Source organism: Quercus suber, unplaced genomic scaffold, assembly GCF_002906115.3.
Source record: "Quercus suber isolate HL8 unplaced genomic scaffold, Cork oak 2.0 scaffold_251, whole genome shotgun sequence".
Taxonomy (NCBI): Eukaryota; Viridiplantae; Streptophyta; class Magnoliopsida; order Fagales; family Fagaceae; genus Quercus; species Quercus suber.
In genome coordinates, this window is record NW_027069707.1 from 822187 (window position 1) to 828186 (window position 6000).

Genomic DNA, 6000 nt, shown 5'->3' on the forward strand with positions numbered 1-6000 from the left:
TGGATAATTGCGAGATATGGAATTCTGTTGGATAAATTAAGACTCAAACAACAAGAGACTTTCCCAAAAACTTAAAACCCTAGCTTCAGATCCAAGTTCAAATCCTCCTTTTTCTCTGAATTAGCCTCATCAGTATGCTCACCTCCTCCTGAAACCCTACCACCAGCGTCAGACACAGTTCCATGAACGTTTGAGCTTTCTCCACCTTCATCTTTCCCAACAGAAAGTAATGGCACCCATTCCCTAAAATAGTCCTTGGTGACATGCTCCTCAGGATCCTCCTCCTGAGGTACTCTAGGCAGCGCGTATGGCAACCATTCCACAAAAGGGTCATTGGTGACACCCTGAGGAGGATTCTCAGGGGCAACAGGCTTCACATGAGATTCATTACCATCCATCATCTGGAGTTGGTGGTGAACCCAATCACCTATCACAACAGTGGGCAAAAGTGGTGCTTGTTGGTAAAGCCCTGGTTCAATAGCACATGCAGGAAAGTTCATTGGGGCAGGTAGTACAATGGGGTGGTTTCGGTTTTCAAGCACACACTGTTTGAGCCTTCTGGCATTAGTTTCTCTGCGAGCATTTTGGTGGCCATCCAAAGCCTGACCAGACTCAAATTTTCTGAAACAGTGTGTGCAGGTATAGGTAATGCCAGAGACAGCAATACTAGTACTGCTTTCATCAGAGCTGGAGTAACTATCCATGGTGAGGGGAGGGAATGGAGGGAATGAAAGTAATAATGAGAATAGGGGAAAGCAATATTGATGAATAAGACAGGATGATAAAACCAAGGAAAATGCTCAAAGAGTCTGAGGGAATGGGTTAGAGGAGTCTTAGTAGGGTGCTATTTAAAGAGCATTTGGACTCACTTTTTTTAAATATTAAAAAGTGATTTGAAAAGTGGGGTCCTAGATTTTGCTTTTAAGTACCTCATATGAGTGAATTAAATAATACTTTAAATGGGATTTTAGTCTAAACAAAGGAAAAATTAATGAAGGGGTACTAAAAAAGTTCACGCTTGTTTAGAGTTTCATAATATGGACTAGGTATAGCTCCTTTGTTGCAAAGGTAATTCATCAAGTTTAGCCCCAGTGAAACATTAATTAACTAGTATATTTAAAGTCTTTAATTTGAAAGATTGGATGAATATTTTTGTGCATAGGTCTTCTACTTAGTTTTTTGATCGGGGTATGGAACCAAGAACACCTTGTGTACGCTGCCTCAATTATTTTTAATCCCAAAAATTTGATAAAAGAGAACAGATACTGTTCTAGTGTACTGCCAAACAATTCAAATGTAATAACTTTTCTTTGTGGAACATTTTTTTTGGGTAGAATTCTTTGTGGAGCATGATACTCTATCTTTCATTGAAAATGAATATAATGCATTTCATAATTTAGATTAAATATTATAAATTTATGGAGGTATATAGTGCCAATTCATTACTATTTTCATGAAATAATATCTTTTTAATTTTTTAATTTTTTTTTTAAAAGATAGAAATTATATTTTAACATATCTAAGTGTATATGTGTATGAAACTTTCTCTTGAAGACTTAAATACCGGCCTTTGCTTTTCCTCCCACTCTACAAAAATTTTGTACTTATAGAGTGACCATCAATCACACTAAGGATGCGCGGTGATCATGAAATAATATCTAAACCATGAAAGTGACTCTCAAATGGAGAGGATCATTTTTCCACTTTTCTCTTCCTTTTTTGTTTGGTAAGTACAGATATAATGACTCTTGATGAGACTTATATTAATGGCTATTTATATCCTTCCCATGAAATTATTACTTGCATGAGTGTAACGCTTTGCAAGATAACTTTAATTGGTAACTTCATTATAGTAAGTTTTTTCTCCTGTACATGGATTCTTATCACATTCACCCACTATATTACCAATATGCCATGTTAGAAAGTTTCAACAATCACAATATTCATTTTTTTTTTTTTACCAATGATGCGAATTTTACTCATCTTATTGGCCTGCTTTGTAAGTATTTTTGGTTCATATCGAAATTTCCTTAATTAATGAAATTTAAGAATTATCAGCACCATTTCTGTTATTTTTTTATTATTATTATTTTTTTATAATCTGAAATATTTGCAAAACAAAGTTTGTTCCACTTGGCCAGAAGACTCTTCACATGTGAGAGAGGTGTGATATATTTTAGCGACGCCAAATACCTTCTCTAGTAACATAAGCTTGAGTGTACTTTTCGGGCCAACAATTTTTAAATATTATTTATAAATTATACTTATCTTTAAATTGTAAACTAGTCAATAATTTGTATAATAAAAATGAAATTTTAAGATAATATATATGCTCTTTCTCTCTTGTATTTTTTCGTCAAAATATAATTTTTAATAATTATATATATAGTTATTAATAAACATTTCTTATGATTGTATCTATAGATGGTAGTCATTAATAGGCCATTTATTATGCATGAAAATATTTAAATTACTAAAAATTTGTGATTATGAAATTGGTTTTACCGAGGTAATTAAAAAATACATATAACATGTAAAATTGTGAAGACTTCAAAGTTTACTTAACATAATATTATGAGGTCAACTAAAAGTCAACCAACTTTCGTTATATAGTAAAATCATAAAGTGCGGTCATTCTACCATAGGGAGAATATACGTACAATATAAATTGTAATATGTAGAAGTAAATTTACTTTGATAAGTAAAAGAAATTGAGAGAGCCTTGTGTTGTTTCATTCTAACCGCACTTTGGGAAGTGCCACTCAGTAAACAGAAAGTTGTCTTTTGGAACTTGATTCAACCAGCTTGACAAGTAAGGTCAAGCAGAAGCATTTGGGCATCAGCTCAAGGGGCTCATTAGAGCCTACTTCAGAGAGCATTGGTAGAATTAGTTTCTACATGAATTTGCATAATTTCAAAGAAAACTTGTCTCAAACAACTAGTAATAATTATGAAACGAATTTTAAAACTTGAATCAACTAAGGTAACTCTCTAAAGGTATCTATGAAAGAACCAAACCCTTTGTCTATAAAGAATGCTTCCATATTCAAATTCTTTTTATATATAAATATAATTATTCCACAATTACAGAAATTCACAAGAATTCTTTAATATTACTACTTGTAGAATTCTTGGATTAGTTGTATCATAGAGACAAATTTGTTATTACCCCCACTTTATGTGTAAAAAAAATATATCTTAAAGAAAATGATTTCATTGTACATCGGTCTAAGCCATAAAATATTACTTCATTATTATTCTCATTTTTTTTCAATAGAAGAATACAAAAATCGCTTTTCCACTTTTTGTGTTTTATTTTATGCTCTACTAATTGTGTTATACCATGTGTTTATTATTTTTTCATTTTAGTTAATTTTTAAGGAAAGTAAAAATAAATAAATGCAGAATAAGTTGTGATTGGTTGAGTGTAAAGTGGAATAGTAACAATGATGTAGGTTTTTTTGTTAATCTTGAATTCTTATTAATTTCTATTGAATATTTAGAGTATAGTCGAATAAATTATCTCATATATATGTGCATCATATTGTAAAGAGGCATTTTTAACATTTTATTGAATAAAAGTAAAATAAATAAATAATATACATTATACCCCCTGACATCAAAGTTGGTCCAAGGCTTAGCGTAAGGCTCCCACTACAAATAGGTCACACCCCTTCAATAAAAAAAAAAAAAAAAAAAAAAGCCTCATGCCTATTATAAATATAACCAAAATTGTATGATATTAAATATACATTTTTTTAAATGGTTGTGCACAATTTTTCTTACGGGTGATACTAGGAATACTAAAAATTTTATTATAAGCTTACAAATTGATCTTCCACCAACCACATTAGTTTCTAAACATTTTATAATAAAGAGTTTTGTGGTTTTAGTTTTTTTTTTTTTTTTCTTTCTCGTATCTAACAGGACCTCTAAAATACTAGACCAATAGAAACCTAGCCCAATTTTTTTTTTTTTTTGAGAGAATTTCAACCTATGAATTTCACTCCTGACGATAGCTCAAATCTCTTATTCAACCATAAAAAACTTTACCAGATGAGCTAACTAGAACCCACGAAAAATCTAACCCAATTGAAACACTATAAATTTCTGAGAAAAATAATGTTGTAAATGTGCTAGATCATTAATGATGATTTATTTCCCCTCATTTGAGACTATAATTTTCGTAAACCAATATCCTACGTACATAGTAAATTATCATCTATTAGCCATCTAATATCACATATAGCCACACATCAAATAATCTTTATCTCTCTCTTAGCACCAAAATATAAATTTGAGAAGTAGATTATAACTTTACTTAACCATGCTTCTCCTTATATCCAAGATAAAGTAAACATGTTTTAAAAAATAATAATAAATTTTCATCTCTTTTGTTAAATTTTATACTTTTATTTTGAGAAGATGTTAAATTTTATACTTGAGTTATGATATTTAGTTCATATATGAAATTAATATTTGTTCAGTTACTATTAATTCATCAAAATTATGGATTTAATTCATCAAATTAATTTTGATTTAATTAGTATCAAATAGATTTATTTAATTAATATTTAAATATAAAATGCCTAACTTAAATTTTTCGTGCCTTAGGCCCTAAACTATATCAAGTCGGTCCTGCTTGACGTGCATCACAGTCTCACTGGTATGTGACTTAATGTACGTATCATATCAACATTATAGGAGTATGTTATACAAAAAACGTCTTTCACATCAATAATTACCATTTGCATAAATAAGTTAAAGATTACGCTTTGTTTGATTCGATAGAAGCCTACTATGAAGATTTCATAGTCCCCCCCCCCTAAAATAAATAGAAGAAAAATATTTTTGGTCAATGAAAAACTTTATTAAAAATATGACTTAAAAATTGTTTTCCATTAAAAATTTTTGAAATTTTTTTTTTATTTCACATTGCATTAAATAAAGAAAATTAAGAAGCTATATGGAAAATTATTAAAAATAACATTTTAAGGCCACTACTTTTTTTTTTTTTTATAAGATAGAAATTCTATTCTAACTTAATCTAAGTGTATATATGTGTAAAAACTCCCTTCTGGAGACTTGAGAAAATGAGATAATATTTTAAAAAATAATTTTAGAAAATGAACCATTTAAAAAAAAAAACATTAATGTCAAAACAAACGGAATGATACTTTTAAAAACATTAAATATTAAATTAAAATAATCAATAGTTCGAGAATCAAAATTGAAATTTAATACATATACGAGAGGTCCAAAATCTCTTCTTTTGTTCTTTTTATTTATTACCAAAATCATAAAATGAAAGGGCAATTAATTAACAAAACCAAACACTAGATTATATATCCCATGATAGCATAACAGAAGGATTAGTTTATATATCCCATGAAATCTTACAATTATACATAGAGACAGAAACTTCATAAAAGAAAGAAGAAAAGAAGACAGAAAGAAGAAAAAAGTTTTTCTCTATAATTTTCATACATCCATGTTTTTGTCTTTTTTCTTTCTTCATATCAACCTTATATTAATTCTATAGTTTGGAAAGAGAGAGTTGATTCTTCATAAGTAAAAGAGGATCGTTGTTATTAGAGCCTCAGAGTTAAGTCCAACTTTTCCATGGAAGTGACTCCAGTGTCACCCAACGACAACAACAACAATATGTCCAGGTTTTTTCTTTGCCAGTTTTTTTTTTTTTCTTTCTTTCTTCTAGCCACTAATATATCATATATAATATATTATATTATATTATATAATAATATAATGAGTAAAAAAATAATTAATATATTATATTATATAGAATGTTATTTTATTAATTTTAATAATTAATAATAATTAATATTTTCTTCTTATTTAATGATTACAAAGAAATTATATTTATTTTTTTGTACGACAAAGAAATTATATTTTACATATTACGTACTAAGGTCATAATAGTAAATTTATATAAACTACATTTTTTATGCTCCCACTTTTCTCCAAAACCAAACAAAAAAT